The sequence below is a fragment of the Pecten maximus genome, chromosome 15, assembly GCF_902652985.1.
Source record: "Pecten maximus chromosome 15, xPecMax1.1, whole genome shotgun sequence".
Taxonomy (NCBI): Eukaryota; Metazoa; Mollusca; class Bivalvia; order Pectinida; family Pectinidae; genus Pecten; species Pecten maximus.
This window is the reverse complement of record NC_047029.1, coordinates 34,209,734-34,228,774: the sequence shown is the minus strand read 5'-3', so window position 1 is coordinate 34,228,774 and position 19,041 is coordinate 34,209,734. Positions and strand designations below refer to the sequence as shown.

Below are 19,041 nucleotides of genomic sequence, written 5' to 3'. Positions count from 1 at the left end.
GTTAACGTGTCTTCGGATACCTACGCTGTCGTCCTCTGAAGCAAAACAATTATGCTGCTGTACACGAGCGTAACAATGCCAGATTTTGTAATCTCAAATCGATATTGTACACTCAAAATCGATATTGTATACCCAAAATCAATATTGCCTGCCCAAAATCAATATAGCATACCCAAAATCAATATTTCCTACCCAAATCAATATTGTATACCCTAAATCAATATCTTATATCCAAAATCATTACTGCCTACCTAAAATCAATATTCCATACCGAAAATCAATATAGCATACCCAAAATCAATATTACCTACCCAAAATCGATATTGAATACCCAAAATCAATATTGTATACTCAAAATCGATATTGTAAATCCGAACTCAATATTGCCTACCCAAAATCAATATTTCCTACCCAAATCAATGTTGTATACCCTAAATTAATATTGTATAACCAAAATCAATATTTTATACCCAAAATCAATATTTCATACCCAAAATCATTACTGCCTACCTAAAATCAATATTCCATACCGAAAATCAATATTGCCTACCCAAAATCAATATAACCTACCCAAAATCGATATTGAATACCCAAAATCAATAGTGTACACTCAAAATCGATATTGTATATCCGAATTCAATATTGCCTACCCCAAATCAATATTTCCTACCCAAATGATAATAATCAAAAATAATGCGATAGCCTATGTTTGGTTATGAAGTACATGTAATATCTTTTTTGTGTATAATTTTGCAAACTGTATTGATATTGAATTATCACGGATTTACCTCATTACAATGTCTATACAACATGTAGGACTAAATCATTTCATCCCTCTTGAGGGCAAGACACCCGGATTGTCTTTAAACAATGAGCTTACCGAGCAGGTGGTAGCTTCAGAAATATACATGTGTTCTAATGTATTAATTCAAGAATTTGAATTTAAAAAAAAAGAAAAAAAAGATCATCTAAGTGCTCTGATGATTGTATTTTTGTAATGACTGACTACGCATTGCTTGTACTAACATACACACACAACGTTCAATTAAAACAATCGTGACATAGTAACACATGACGAGATGACAAAATCATTAATCAAGAGGATATTTCATGTTTACGCAGTAGCGGGTTTAGTTTTCGGAAGCTGGGTGACCGAATGGTACAGTGGTAACACACTTGCCTTTCAACAATAGCGCTAGGCGGCCGGGGTTCGATTCCCCGATCGGACGTGAAAAAGTATGGGGTCACCTGCCCGACCACGTGGGTTTCCCCGGGTACATTACATCAGTACACTTATCGAGATAAGGAAGTATACAGTAGAAAAGTTCCAGATCTGACCCTCAGTTTTCCAGTTCTGAACTGAATTTCAATATCACCCGCTATTCTTTCCTTCTCAATATCCCTGGTTATACAACGATTAAGCATCTTCGAACGAAAATCTTGAAACATTGACACAAAATACAAACTTGTAAACGTACAATGTACAACTATAGCCAATTTGAAGGTAACCACTATGTAATCGAGGAATTTAATATCTATGTAGAACAGTACGCGATGAAACATATATCACAGTGATTAATTAACAAGGCACAAAAACATTTACTCACTTATGTCATATACAAAAGGAAAATACACAACGGAAATGAATGAAATAGTGATGGAAACTAAACTGCCACTTCGGTTAAGTTGTAGGCAATATTAATTAGTAATAGTATGTATACTAGTGAAGATATTACCCCCACCCGCTACCAGGAGAACACATAAACCAAACAATAGTGACAAACCAATGACGTCACACAATAGTAACGTCAAGTTATGATGACGTCAAATAACACCGAAATATGACGTCACGTTATGATGATGCCAAATAACACCGAAATATGACGTTACGTTATGAAGACGCCAAATAACACCAATATATAACGTCACGTTATGATGACGTCAAATAATACCGAAATATGACGTCACCTTATGATGACGTCAAATAACAACAAAATGAAAAGTGTAAATCCAATAGCAGAATGCGTTTTTCTCAAAACATTACACTTAGCAACATAAGTATGTAAAAGAAAAGATTTTGACATCCTGAAAACAACTATCGTCATTGTTTTGAGATGACCACTCATCATGAAAATATAAATATAAAATATAAACGGACTATACACGTGTACGTGTCTCCATCACATCTGATCAGCGTCACTCTACAGACACTCGGACGGACTGTCTCCATCACATCTGATCAGCGTCACTCTACAGACACTCGGACGGACTGTCTCCATCACATCTGATCAGCGTTACTCTACAGACACTCGGACGGACCGTCTCCATCACATCTGATCAGCGTCACTCTACAGACACTCGGACGGACTGTCTCCATCACATCTGATCAGCGTCACTCTACAGACACTCGGACGGACTGTCTCCATCACATCTGATCAGCGTCACTCTACAGACACTTGGACGGACCGTCTCCATCACATCTGATCAGCGTCACTCTACAGACACTCGGACGGACTGTCTCCATCACATCTGATCAGTGTCAATCTACAGACACTCGGACGGATTGTCTCCCATCACATCGGATCAGCGTCACTCTACAGACACTCGGACGGACTATACATGTCTCCATCACATCTGATCAGTGTCACTCTACAGACACTCGGACGGACTGTCTCCATCACATCTGATCAGCGTCAATCTACAGACACTCGGACGGACTGTCTCCATCACATCTGATCAGCGTCAATCTACAGACACTCGGACGGACTGTCTCCATCACATCTGATCAGCGTCACTCTACAGACACTCGGACGGACTGTCTCCATCACATCTGATCAGTGTCACTTTACAGACACGCGGACGGACTGTCTCCATCACATCTGATCAGCGTCACACTTCAGCGTCTAACTGTGTCCAAAACATCGGTTATGTTTTGTATGGCCCCAGTTTATTACCATTAATTGGAGTTTGTATGTTCAGCTGGGAGAAATGGTCACCTGACGTCGAACAGGGGGGTGGTAAATACTTATATATCATTTTCACGTGTAATCATGAAACAATCTTACAGGGCATGTTTTATGATTTAGACAGAAAATTGGTGTTTTATCTTTTCGTTTCTACACTGTGATTCATACACTTATTTTGAAGAATACACTGTACTCGTTCTGCGATTCGTAAAAAGTCGCTCCTAAACTTACATCATTGAATCAAAGCAGTTTGAGATCGACTCCGCCATATGTAATATACGTTCAGGTCTGACCATATTGTACCTCCTCTTGCGTATACATCCACAGAAAAGCCATATTAATTCTATTTCAACATCGACTTTATAAATCTGCCATATTACCTCTCTATTTTGATTGAATCGTCCATCTTCGAGCGAATATATAAACGAAATAAATATACAATTAAGTCACAGCTAGTATTATAGAAATAAACGTATATACAAACTCTGACCGACCAGCTGGTCGTACAGATCACACATTAACACAAATCAAGGTAGATAACTCGTAATCTACAGAAAGTTTTCCATAAAAGTACTGACTAATTGATATTGGCAGATTCGACAAATGTTTGATCATTAACACGATGTTTTACCTGATTTTTTCCTTGTAAATAACAGGTTTTTTTTTTTATTTCTGTGATGATTATATTTGTTATACACTATTTTTGAATACATACTGCACTAAATTATCGACATTATCTCTACAGACATAATAGAAAAATACATGATTTCGCGAACGTTAATCAAAATAATAACTTTTAAATTCACGAATTTTGGGCTATACGGTCATGGACTGTGCAAGACTACTATATTGGTAACCGGTGATGAATATTCGTGAATATAAAGCGGATTAATAACTATCTGACAGACTGCCTCTACAGTGTATTGCCAAAAATTGGAGTATCCAGAACATGTGTGATCGGATACTGCCATTTCGAAGTTCACAACCCTGAAAGTTCAGATTCAATATCCACAGCTGAACGAACAGACTGCATTTCTCAAGCTGACTACAGAGATTCAAATTCCCCAGCTGAACAATGCAGACTAAAAATCCACAGCTGAACGTACAAACTCAAAATCCACAGCTGAACGTACAGTTCGTTCTGTCTGACATTATTAAGAATTATCTCTACAAACAACGTTGAAGGAACGCCTCGGGATTTTTCTTTACGTTGTGTGTAGCTGCATCAGCAGTATAAATAACGTTGATAGAACGCCTCGGGGTTTTTCTTTACGTCGTGTGTATCTGCATCATCAGTATAAATAACGTTGATAGAAAGCCTCGGGGTTTTTCTTTACGTTGTGTGAAGCTGCATCATCAGTATAAATAACGTTGATAGAAAGCCTCGGGGTTTTTCTTTACGTCGTGTGTATCTGCATCATCAGTATAAATAACGTTGATAGAACGCCTCGGGGTTTTTCTTTACGTCGTGTATAGCTCTTTCATTCTGTTTGTCGACATTTACACCACTGTGCCAGTCTGATGAACTGAAATTTGTCCGATGAGATGACGACCCCGTGGGATAGTCCATTTCCGGTAACCGAGTTTGTTTGTACGGTGGTCTGGTCGGCTGACCATAACTTTCCGTGTTCATGTTACTGTAGTGGTAATCGGGCGAAGCGCGGTCATAGTAAGCATCGTCATTTAGAGCCGCGCTTTGTTTGAACGGTTGCCGAAGTGGCTTTTCCTGACTCTGGTTCCGGTTATCATATTTTGGACTGTATGAGTCTCGACTCCGCTTTGATATCGGCGTCTGTGACGTTTTTGTGCTTCCTACGTCAGACGAACTACCGTTACACATCTCCATCCATGGTCCGACGGGCTTTCGTTTCGACTTGGCCTTTTCGTCCTTTGAACCACAGCAGCAGTTCCACAATATACAACACAGGATGATTCCGCCCACAATAGAACCAAACCCGACAGCCAGTCCTATGATAGCGTCCTGTTCTAGTTTCACCATCTGTAAAACATAAAAATGAAATATTTAAAACGATATCACGCGTTATGATTTTTCACAATCAAAGGAAAAGACGAAATTATATTAATTAAGGAGACGTATTAAATTGGTAAGTTAGGTCGATTATTAATGGATAAACACAAGACACGCAGGTTAGTATAGCACCTATGATATGAATTTAGTAATAGAGGGAACTACATCATCAAGTGGTTTCGTCCCTCTAAGACTCATCGGTGATGTTGGGGACATCATACAGCTATGTCGTCCCTCAATGACTCATCAGTGATGCTAGATACTTCATACAGCTGTTTCGTCCGTCCGTATCATAACAAAATACTACAGACATTGGATACTTAATGTAATGGATGTAAGTAGAGAAAGCAGGGATATTACTATCAAGAAATGGAAAATTAACAACAGAAAAATTGAAATCATCACTTTTATCGCACAGTTTGGTTGTACGCTGTTCTTTTATACGTTTAAAGAAATATCGAGGTCACCAGCTGATGTTGAAGAATCTGTATAATGTCCTTGATTCCAAGTTCTACGATTTGGTTTGGTTTATTTTTGTTTAATGTCATATTAACAGCCAGGGTCATTTAAGGACGTGTCAGGTTTGGAGGTGGAGGAAAGCCAGAGTACCCGGAGAAAAACCACCGGCCTACGGTCAGTACCTGGCAACTGCCCCACGTAGGTTTCGAACTCGCAACCCAGAGGTGGAGGGCTAGTGATAAAGTGTCGGGACACCTTAACCACTCGACCACCGCGGCCCGCCCCTACGAGGTATCGATATGAACAAATGCACCTATACGTGATAAAGATAAAATACAATGTACGAAAGCATCAATAGATTTGTCAGTATTACATACAAGGTAAACCACATCACAGCGTTGGCATACTGACTGGTGATAAATCCTCAGTGTAATCTATACCACATCTCCCTACAATGTACGGACACCAAACAGCCTGTGTAAACTGTCATAGTGGGGCCGTGACTCCGGGCCACGACTCCGGGCCACGTGGTCAAAGGTGAGACACTTTGTACATTAAGATCTCAAATGTTTTAGAACCAGTGGTACCTTGGATGTCTCTGGCAAACATGTAACAAAACTGTATTTCGAGCTATTTAATAAGATGCAACCATGAAATCAGGAAAAGTATTAATAAAAAATATTGTGTTAACGTGTTTACTTTTTATTCACAAATTATGGTGTTTATTTATAAGACATCATTTGAATGGGGAACTGTTTTACAATGTACTGCGTCTCTAGAAATACTACGTGTAGAGAACAATGAAACGAGAGAATCAGATGTAATGCCACTTTTTAACTTATTAACAATTTATTGTGTGTCATGTCAAACAAATAATTAAATTAACCTATAGATTAGGATGTAGGAGATGCATTTTAAGTTGCTGGTGGCACCCGGAGCGAAAGCTCTGTCTGTAGAATTAAGACATCAGTACAATGTTACTAGGGAGCTTACAACATAACCCCGCGTGAATATACACCAATGTCGATATAATCAATTATTTCAGAAATTATGAATTACGAAAAAAACCGACCGTGCATAAAACGTCCGGTGTGACAGGTTCTTAATCAATGTTACATCCGGCCCACGTGATCCTATCCGTATTGTGCCGACCCCGAGGTACATGTCATTTCATCGATAAGAATATTACAGAAAGCCCCCCCCATCAAACTGTGAACGTCAGCAAAGATTTCTACAGAAAAATCTAGTTAGCTAATTGAGGATATCTACTTCAAACATTAGTAATCAATATTACCACAGACGGCAAGATACACGCACGTCTGCGAACAGGAAACGTCAGGGTGGGGGAAACGCTTGCTACAAGATGCTCTAGATCTGGGACGCTTGTGTTAAGTGGAATTGGTCAGCGAGAGAGACTTAATGTGTCCAAGCATTCAGCCATACCAAGACAGTTATTGTAAACAATATAAGATACGTAGTAGTCCGTTTTCAACTTAATGGGTGACTATTCCTACCCTTAACTTGCAGGCCGTTTTCAATATTTGTTTGTTTGTTTAGGTTTTACGGCCCATCGAGAGTTATGGTCATTTAGGGCCAAACAAAATACTATTAATTTATTTCAGTTTAAAAACAGATAAAAACATTTTAAAAAATGTTCGTATAGTATATTTAAATCACAATGGAGAGTAAGGTAAAAGGACATCAAATTCTATTTCTTTCAAATACATAATTTGTAGCTAAATAGTGCTTTCGAATCCACGGAATTGAAAAGAGTTTCCAAATCGGAGACTCGAAAGAATTTATCACGAATGTGCTTTAAATCGGGACATTCTATTATAAATTGCTCTACTGTGAATTGAGCGTCGCATCCACTGATTGGTGGATCTTCTCTTTTTAAAAGGAACGGATGCGTAGGATATGTGTGCCCGGTACGGAGCCGAGAAAGAACAATTTCCTCTCTACGATCTTTCTAACTTGAAGTTGATGTTGATGTTTAAGTTTCGGTTGTACTTTAAAGAAGTTAATTGTTGGTCTCGAGAAACCAGCGTTGCTGCCATTTACTTCGAATGTCAGTACAAGTGACAGGTTTGAAATCTGTATATGGTATTTTTTTATTTGTCTGTTGTAGATTTAAAGCATATTTTGCTTGTCGGTCAACAAGTTCGTTGCCTTTAACTCCGACATGGTTCGTAATGTAATGAAATGTTATTTTGCATTTTTTTTCCGATATGAAATATTCGGAAGACATGATTTTGTACGGGTTATTTTTAGGATCCTCTGAAGGACAGACATAGAGGCGGAACGAATCATTGCCATTTTTATGCGGTGTTTATCGATATAGTCGAGGGCCAAACCGATGACACATGCTTCCACAGAGAAAATAAAGGCACCATCTGGTAGACGGATTGAAGAACAATGATGATCAGTGTAGCATGCTGCTGAGACCTTTTCACCATCTTTTGAGCCATCAGTGTAAATCTGAACATGATTGGGAAAATCTGCAATGCACTCCCGAAAGTATTTGTGTTCTTCGGGTAATACACTCGACTTTACCCTCTCATGTAGAGTAAGGTTAATATGAGGTGTTTCGACAAGCCATGGCGGTACATCCGATACGGTGTACTCGGCTATGTTGTCTAACATCAAGTTCCTGTAGAAAGTTTGAGATTCCGATGCTAAATGTTGGTAAGACTTTTTGGTTTTGAGCGAATATATGTCGGTATTGCGGATTGACAACAAGATTAAGAGCAGGTCTCTTCGGGTTTGACTTCAATTCGGCGGCATATTGTATACCCAGTTTTTCCTTCGGTCATTTAAAGATGATTCAATTGCCTCTACATAAAGGCACTACACTGGTGTTGTTCGAAAAGCACCAAGTGCTAGATGTAATCCTTGATTTAGGATAGGATCCAACATCTGCAGGTAAGAATTGCGTGCCGATCCATAAACGATGGAGCTATAGTCGAGGTTTGATCCCATAAGTACCCTATAAATACGCAAAAGCATCCCACGGTCCCCACCCCAGTCAGCATGGGAAAGCACACGTAAAGTGTTCATTGCCTTCGAGCACTCATCCTTCAGGTATTTTATATGTGGAATATGTGAAGTTTCGAATCGAAAATAAGTCAGAAGAATTTAGTCTGCTCGACAACTTGAAGTTTGCTACCATTTAATGTTAGATCTGGATCATTATGTGGTTTTCGTTTTTGACAGAAGTGTATACAGACAGTTTTTGATCTGGACAATCTGAAGCCGTTTTCATCTGCCCATGTTTGTAGTTTGCCTAAACATTGTTGAAGTTGTCTTTCTATCGTGTGCATGTTCTTTAGCAGATCAGGAAGTCATCAACGAAAAGAGATCCTTCAGTTGACTTACCGAGACATTTAGTTATACTGTTGATTTTCAGACCGAAACGAGTTACGGAAAGCATCCCATTCGGATCATGAGGAGCTCCTATTTCCTGTTTGGCTATTTCGGAATAACCAACGCGAACTTTAAAATGTCTTTCAGATTTGTAATTTAAAATGAATTTTGGGAGATTCCCACGTGCACCAATTTCATGCAGGTCTTTCATAATACCATATTGTCATGTAGTATCGTATGCTTTCTCCAGATAAAACAACACAGATACAAGATATTCTTTCTCGAAAGAAGGTTTCTAATCTGACTAGATGGTGTACCGTTCCTCTGACGCTTCTCAATCCGCTTTAGAGTGGACTGTGGACTCAAAAAATCATTGTCCGTATCCTTTAACTGCAGACCGTTTTCAACGTAATGGATGACTTTTATTACCCTGAAGTTATGGTCCGTTTTCGACATAATATGTCGAGAATATTCATTTCGAACTGAATTTGCCTCAACCATAACTAACAAGATAGTTAAAAATTTGTATAAACACGCAGGCCAAATAAAAAGTAGCTTTTCACTGTTAGATAATTATGGATTTTTATAAATCGTAATTATGTCTTTGTCGTTATCCGTACAGCGTGCGTGAGTCTGAGGACCGAGGATTACAGACGATGTCATTATGCATCATTGACGAAACATGTTACAGGTACACGGCATATCCATCAGATTAAACTACTGCCTTGGTATCTATACTCGCATTCTATAAACAATGCGGTACCTTCACATGTTGGAAACTGAACATTGTTTGTGTATTTAATATGAGTAGACATCATTAATTATCTTGTATTTTTAATTATCCTCTGCCATACCAAACATATTCATCATTTGTAAAAAAAAAAACCCCACTTATCCAATTATCGACCTTTTTGGACACCAGTTATTATATACAGACGCTATTTCAGGCAGTGTTATCGAGAAATCAACGTTACTACGCAGTAAAGACCTGGTCTGTTGTTTATATACAGTGTAGATCTCCCCTGGTCTGTTGTTTATATACAGTGTAGATCTCCCCTGGTCCTTGTCTGTTGTTTATATACAGTGTAGATATCCCCTGGTCCGTTGTTTATATAGTGTAGATCTCCCCTGGTCATGGTCCGTTGTTTATATACAGTGTAGATCTCCCCTGGTCATGGTCTGTTGTTTATATACAGTGTAGATCTCCCCTGGTCTGTTGTTTATATACAGTGTAGGTCTCCCCTGGTCATGGTCCGTTGTTTATTTACAGTGTAGACTTACACTAGTCCTGGTCCGTTGTTTATATACAGTGTAGATATCCCCTGGTCCTGATATGTTGTTTATATACAATGTAGATCTCCCCTGGTCTGTTGTTTATATACAGTGTAGATCTCCCCTGGTCCTTGTCTGTTGTTTATATACAGTATAGACTTACACTAGTCCTGGTCTGTTGTTTATATACAGTGTAGATATCCCCTGGTTCTTGTATGTTGTTTATATACAATGTAGATCTCCCCTGGTCCTTGTCTGTTGTTTATATACAATGTAGATCTCCCCTGGTCCTGGTCTGTTGTTTATATACAGTGTAGATCTCCCCTTGTATGTTGTTTATATATAGTGTGTATATCCCCTGGTCTGTTGTTTATATACAGTATAGATCTCCCCTGGTCCTGGTCTGTTGTTTATATACAGTGTAGACTTACTCTAGTCCTGGTCTGTTGTTTATATACAGTGTAGATCTCCCCTGGTCCTTGTCTGTTGTTTATATACAGTGTAGACTTACACTAGTCCTTGTCTGTTGTTTATATACAGTGTAGATATCCCCTGGTCCTGGTCTGTTGTTTATATACAGTGTAGACTTACACTAGTCCTTGTCTGTTGTTTATATACAGTGTAGACCTCCCCTGGTCTGTTGTTTATATACAGTGTAGAACTCTCCTGGTCATGGTCCGTTGTTTATATACAGTGTAGATCTCCCCTGGCCTGATGTTTATATTGTACAGTGTAGATCTCCCCTGGTCCTGGTATGTTGTTTATATACAGTGTAGAACTCCCCTGGTCATGGTCCGTTGTTTATATACAGTGTAGAACTCCCCTGGTCATGGTCCGTTGTTTATATACAGTATAGAACTCCCCTGGTCCTGGTATGTTGTTTATATACAGTGTAGATCTCCCCTGGTCCTGGTCCGTTGTTTATATACAGTGTAGATATCCCCTGGTCCTGGTCCGTTGTTTACATACAGTGTAGATATCCCCTGGTCCTGGTCTGTTGTTTATATACAGTGTAGATCTCCCCTGGTCCTGGTCCGTTGTTTATATACAGTGTAGATCTCCCCTCGTATGTTGTTTATATACAGTGTAGATCTCCCCTTGTCCTGGTCTGTTGTTTATATACAGTATAGAACTGCCCTGGTCCTGGTTGGTTGTTTATATACAGTATAGAACTGCCCTGGTCCTGGTCTGTTGTTTATATACAGTGTAGACTTACACTAGTCCTGGTCTGTTGTTTATATACAGTGTAGATCTCCCCTGGTCCTTGTCTTTTGTTTAAACCGTCTGATAAATTGAGGGAAGTTTGTTAATTGTATCGATGCTTTTCATCTCTATGTATTAAGTAGTTAAACGACCAATGCCCGACAGCGTTCGTGTCCTGTCGTTAAAAGCCTGAAAATGACACAGTCACGAATTACTCGTTATACGGGACATGTTGATATCACGAGAACAGAGACCTACATAACTATCTATCTATAGGTCCCTGATGAGTAGAATAAAAAGGTTGATGCTTTCCAGAGCTATACCTAGCACTTCTGATGGATGTGTTCAGTGGCCACAACCAATAATCATTGAAAAGTTAGATATTCGTGACATAACATCTATCTCCAGGCAGTTGGACGATATTTCAAGGACGACGCAACTAGTCGTATTACAACATAGTGAACACATTGTTATTTCTTTTCAATCTGTGACATCAAGCTCACGAACGCGTTTTTCTCTGACCGTTTGAAACAAACATTACAGCAACCTGGACATACTGTAACCAACAAAGATGGCAGTCGACACTGTCGATGGTAAAATGCTGACAACCTTTTAGACAGCACAGATTCCATAAACACTAAACGTTTATTTGTCGAGGTATGCGTGTCAAGAAGGCCATTTATATAAGAAATCTTCACTATTTCCCAAAGAAGTGACATCAGTGAAATGAAGACAGCACATTTATTATCTAACCTTACAAAATACCAAGTAAGCAATATACATTCTCCATTAACAGTCACTGTAACAACATTATCCAAGTAGTGAATTTATCTAGTGTCCGTAGATAGTTTGGTGAATAACTACTGTATATATAAATATTTAGCACTCTGATATGTATTCAATACATGACTGTGATGAAAGATTATACATGTACATTCCTAATGAACCTCACCATTCGTAATTGTCTATCAGGTGATATTGGTTCAAAATTTTGCATCAACACATTCAATCAATACAAAAATAACACTAGTATTTTAGTTTATCTCAATATAGAACAATCAATTAAAAAGCAATAATATAGTATTTAATTTATCTCAATATACATGTACATTAATCAATACAAAAACAATACTATAGTATTTTAGTTTATCTTAATATACATGTACAGTATATAATACTATAGTATTTTAGTTTATCTTAATATACATGTACAGTATATAATACTATAGTATTTTAGGTTATGTTAATATACATCAACCAATGAAAAAGAACATTTTTCCTCGGTCAATACATTTTCTTAGATTGATATCACCATGTGTCAACCTCATTGATATTTTGTATATGTAGTGTTATTAGATATACATTGTATACATGTATATCTTAGATTTATATTATTATTGTTATGTAAATGTAGTACATGTTTGAAATAGGCTATAATTATCCCTATAATTTTACCTTAAATGTATTATATTTTCGAAAAAGGGTCATAGAGAATGTTTCTATGACGAAACAAAAAGGCATATGCAGCTCGCACACCGCTGAAGTCGTGGTTAAATGATCATATCTGTTGATGGAACGTTTTACAATACAAAATCAAACCGAATCCACAAGGGTGATTATTCAAATATTAATACAAAGCCATGCATCAATGATCATATCTGTTGATGGAACGTTTTACAATACAAAATCAAACCGAATCCACAAGGGTGATTATTCAAATATTAACACAAAGCCATGCATCAATGATCATAGCTGTTGATAAGACTTTTAACAATACACATGAGAGGCCGCCCTTAAATGACCATATCTGTTGTCGGACGTTGATCAACCAAAATTCGAGATTATAATCATAAATACAGCTATATGCCTACATGTACCTCTACAAGGCATGCCCTGCTGGGAGGTCTTAGGAACTGAACCTGCTGCCCCCATTACACGATCGTAAAATAAAACTATATTTGGGATATTATTGTTTTCTCTTCTTTCTAAATAACGTAACCATATCAGTTCATAGGACGTTTAACAATATAAAATCAAACCAAATATACGAGGGAGACTGTGCAAATATTAACATAGTTCTCCATTATTCCTAAAACTAGCAGACAAAACCTTAGTTTGTTGTGATGAGTACATTTTATCGTCGGCCACTTCAATAGAATCAGTCCATTCAAGTGAGAGGAGGACAGGAAGTTCCCAATTCCTGTAAAGTAGTCGGCCTCCACGGGAACATGAATCAAAGTGTTTCAATATGATAACACCGCATAATGTTAGTCTATATTACTACAGAACACTTCCCTCGCATACTGTCCAACAGATGGACATTGATAAAAACGATTACAAGGGTTACACAAGATCTGTCCAACAGATGGACATTGATAAAAATTATCACAAGGGTTACACAATATCTGTCCAACAGATGGACATTGATAAAAATTATTACAAGGGTTACACAAGATCTGTCCAACAGATGGACATTGATAAAAACTATCACAAGGGTTACACAAGATCTGTCCAACAGATGGACATTAATAAAAACGATTACAAGGGTCACACAAGATCTGTCCAACAGACGGACATTGATAAAAACGATTACATGGGGAACACAAGATCTGTCCAACAGATGGACATTGATAAAAACGATTACAAGGGTTACACAAGATCTGTCCAACAGATAGACATTGATAAAAATTATTACAAGGGTCACAAGATCTGTCCAACAGATGGACATTGATAAAAACGATTACAAGGGTTACACAATATCTGTCCAACAGATGGACATTGATAAAAAATATTACAAGGGTCACACAAGATCTGTCCAACAGATGGACATTGATAAAAACTATTACAAGGGTTATACAAGATCTGTCCAACAGATGGACATTGATAAAAATTATTACAAGGGTTACACAAGATCTGTCCAACAGATAGACATTTATAAAAACGATTACATGGGGAACACAAGATCTGTCTGGAGGTGACTCTTTTTCGCAAGTACAATAGAAAATATTTCTAAATGTTTGTTATATACTTTAGCATGGTAGTGAAAATTAACTTGAATATGTTTTTATAATTGTGAACTCATAACACAAAAATACGGACTGCATTCTAAATATACCGCGAAACTACTTAACACAATCCCTGTGAAAACAAATCAACTTTTGGTGATCGACTCTTTTTCTCTTAGAAGTTATAACGCCTCTGTATCAGACAATTAAATGCAGTGTTATAAAACCATTTTCTTTACTTTTTGTGCTGATAACACTTTTTTTCTCAATCAAATGAGAACATACAAAATAAAGTTATTTCAGAATCGACAGCTATCCGCAGACACATCTACTTTGACAGATACTGACTTAGCCCTTCTGGTAACATCTGGCTCATCTTTCACACACTGAGCTAAGGTGTTGTAAACACTAAGGCTGCTACTATTCTAACGAGTGTCTTCATGACATTAATGAAATTGGTTGAGGCAAGTTGTTGATTGAATCATGTGTGATATGACTCCACTACTCATCTGGATTTAGTACCAGGTTTTGAATAAGACGGCATCTTTGTTGTCAAAGCAAGTGATTCCAAATCTGGCAAAACTTCCCTCGATCAACAACGACTTTGTCATCTTTCCCCAGCCAGGAGAGACTATCCATGATGGCTTTTGTAATCTTCGCATCATTATCGCCTCCACGAAAAGACCCTACTGTGTCCAGAATGAAACCATTCGACAGGATTATGCCCATGAACTTCAAATAGTTCCGCGCTTCTGGCAACAGTCGGAGATTCTCTTGAGGCTGTGTCAGAGCTCATGGATAAAGATGTACCGTCAAATATGACAGTCGCCTGCTTGCCAAAAATGCTTCGGAGAATACTGTGGTGTACTCAAGAATGTTTCTCTCGTAAGATGTTCACGTCCAAGGAACAATGGACCAATAGTCATGCCTCAGCGTTTACTATGGAATGGAAAAAAATCGATATACTGGAAAATGACGTTAAAAAGTGTTGAACACTGTTTCCAGGATTTGTCTATCTACACTTTTACACAGAACAACAGCAGTGCATCTTCGTGGTTTGAAGCGTAAATATCAGTGTCAATAGAGTTTTTCCAGCCTCTCCATGCTTTACAATGTGCGTCATCCAGAGAGGGGAAACGCAGAGTAAAGGGAGACCGGAAGGTAGCCGAGAAGTTAACATTTCATCAGAGAGAATTCCAACATTAGAGTTAAGATCTTTCCCTATCAGATGATATGAACAAATAGATGAGGACCGAAGACACCACACGTTGAGAAGATAGATGAGTTGCTGTTTTGCGCGGTTGGGCAAAATGGTCGAGTTTTGATTGAAACTAATCCTACATAATCCATATTTGGCGTGTGAAGACTGGCTATAACATAGTTCATCCAAGTTTCATCACCAACACCAACGTTTTGATCTTCAGATCGCGGCTTTCGCTTCTGGTATTTCTTGAAACACTTCGTATACGTCAATGCCTTGATCATCAGTACAATTATTGTCATCTCCTTTAAAAACATCAATCAACCAATTGTGCTTGGGAAGTCTGTTTCTAGCCGATTTCTTGGTTTTAATGCGTCTCCTAAAAAAACCGCACCTTCGCCCCGATATCTATAGAATGGTAGTATAATGGTTGTTTTAAAGTCTCAGTCAGATGCGATTTTGTAATTAAGATAGAAACGCTTTAATATCATAATTCAAATCATAGACAAAGAAACTGTTTAAAGGAGGAAAATGTAAAAAAAAAAAATGTAATATCAAAAGACCAATGAGATTGGGGTTTATTGAGTATATTGAAACAAGATTTGTTTAGTCACTATTTGCCGACTAATAAATCATATTAAACGTCTTAATTGTAATTAACAACGATGTTCATTAAAGGACGTGGCCTACCATGTCAGTATTATTTGTATGCCAAAAATCAACACTTTGCATAAATGGTAAAGTTTTGATCTTTTGGCAGGAAACGGGTCAGTAACAAAGCTCTCGCTACATGTAAATACTTATGAATGGACTAATTAAAGACAATCAAATTGCCATTTGTACGCAATTTTTTTTTTCTTCATAAGATGCGTAAAACAAAATACTATCGGCGAATACTTACCGTTTTAGCATTTTGGTATTAAGTAAATGGTTCAATTTCGTTAAAACAAATAATTGTTTTATGCATTTTGTGATCATCTGCGTTCTTAGTGTGATCATTTAGTTACGTAATTAGTTAATTAGACAAGTGCATCATTGATTAATTTGTAGTGTATTCCCATGGGAACAAACTTTGATGGCAGAGAGCAATTCTCCGGTGAGTGGTTTCTTAGTGTAAAAAAATCGTTAGGCCGACCCCTATGGGAAATCGACATTGCTGCAATACCCACATGTGTACTTCTTCTCTTTGAACATTTTCAATGGTCTCTATGAAAATCTTTATTGCTATTGGTAGTTTGCCCTTGTTTTCTTATTTTGAGTTGGAATGGTTTTGTTATTTTTGACGATATTCTTTGTTGCTTTGGGAAAAAGCGACAAATCATTCGTTCAGAAAAATACTCATTAAATCTTTTTGATATTGATCACGTCATGGAATATTCATATATGTTTAATCCGAGAAAATATATTTAAAAACAAAAAACAAACAAACAAACAAACCGAAACAGGGTCCAATTTTGCTTAACGAACTACACTCGTTTGTACATCATAGCAATATTGACAAACAAAAATGAGAAAACAGCGTCATGGACACAGTTCTTAGAGGGCATCAGAATATATTTCAGCGTTAAACGTTAGATACGATATTAAATTATTATTAATAATTATCATTTTCTCACGTAAAGCAATAATATTATTAATAAATCAATATATTATTAACAATAAATTATTTTTCTAAAAATAGTTAAATGGAAAACACTGTCCATGGATGCAGGTAGAAATAAAAAGTTTCTTCTCCCTCTTTTAAAAGATATCAAATTGTATGTATACTAAATTCTTTTCATCAGAAACAAAATTCTCCAGGGTTAGGATCCACACATGTAATGGTTGACGTTTTGCGATATTTTTGATAATGTTTAATCCACTGATATCAAGAGCAGGTGCCCGTCATAGCTGATAATAAACAAACTCATTGTTGAAACCAAAGCGACCGGTCGTTAATCATGTTGTACAAGGGGTTACCATCCGTGTCACATGTCTGGGTGAAAACATACGTTTTGCTTAAAAAAAATGATAAAACCGCAACCATGTTTAATTTCTGAAAACCCCATTACGATAAAATACGTCACCGATGTACCTACAGCCTTCGTAGTGTACTCGGAGTCATTGATTTTGGGACCCAGATGGAAAATTACTTGCCAAATCATTTATTTATAGTCTGTTATTTGCAATATAACTTATCGCATTACAAAACATGTTATACTTTATTGAAAAGAGCATTGTACTTTATCACTGTCAGAGTTTTGTAGACCTAATTTTTGCACATAAACACAGTCTGTTGATGATATTAGGCGCATTGATCTTGTTAAAATGCTCGTGTTAACGTGGAATAATTGAAACATTACAAAAAGACGAGTGAAGCGAGACTCTCCATGCTTCATCGTTGAATCTACAAGCTACATTATTGCATATCCGTGTTTTCAAGTGGTAATTATATTTCTAATATTAATGACACCAGCTTGTTGAAACGTAAATTATAAATTATAAGTATAGGTATGATACATGATACCACTACTAAACGTATTGTTTAAAGTGACTGTCACGCACTGCAGTGTATACAGACACTAATTATAATTATATTGGGGGGGGGGGGGGGGAGGGGGCGAATAGACTGATGGGGCTTTACTATGGAACGCTGACAGGGTCAAAATTCGAACTGCTTCTTTTCTTATTTGCTATTCCTCATTCATAATGCTTATATTTCATTCTAATTATAGTTATTCTAACGTGATGTTTGTTGTTAGCGATACTGCTTCATTGTCTGTATCTACTTTGTATTCCCGTTTGCCCTAGTCCATACTTCCTTATGATATAACGCTGTATATCGTTGCTTTATAGCGTTGCTATTGTCGCGTTATAATAATAATGATGATGACACAAAGTCCATTATGCGTTTTATTGTTGGGAGGATGCTTACAAGATTGCGTTCGCGTTTAAAGTATACACTCAATTTGTAACAAATATAACAACGTATAGATGTCCTTATGGAGTCAACCCATAACAACTGAGGAAAACACAATGTATTGGAACTACTGAAAGAGAACAGTTTATTATTATTTAACAATTGCGATAGTTATCAATAAGGGCAATTGTTTACATCCAATTATGCGTTAAAATAATTTCCTAATTGAGCCATGGTGAGACAAGAAATATTCGTAACTGGTTTTATTTACACGGAACATTTTAGAGACATGTCAACTAATTGATTCAGTATCCTTAATGGGAATTTTGCACGAAAGACTCAAAGAATATCAGCAATTTTTACTACAGATTGAAGAGATAAAATGAAAAAAAAAAAAATTGACCATACAATAGTTACATTGTACCTCCTCTCCGACTCGTTAGTGATGCTAAGTATGTAAAGTCTTGATACGTACGATTGGCTTGGTTTTGACTATCTACAGCTATGGTCATTTAAAAGGACAGCTTCTCCTGTTTGTATGTGTGAGTTGTGGGAGACTGAGGTACATTCGTGTTGATGGCGGCTTTATAGTGCTACCTCACTGAAACACACTGCCAAAGAAACCCAGCAGGACACCTCACCCG

The 19,041-nt window shown here is 37.3% G+C and overlaps 1 long non-coding RNA gene across 1 annotated transcript in view; it reads right to left on the bottom strand.

Annotated features, from left to right (window-relative positions):
* Window positions 1-969: 969 nt before the first annotated feature.
* LOC117343892 overlaps window positions 970-19,041 on the bottom strand; it is a 43,958-nt gene continuing 25,886 nt past the window's right edge. Inside the window, exon 2 of the long non-coding RNA XR_004536096.1 lies at window positions 970-4,965. This is a non-coding gene — a long non-coding RNA (uncharacterized LOC117343892). The remainder of the gene's footprint in view (window positions 4,966-19,041) is intronic.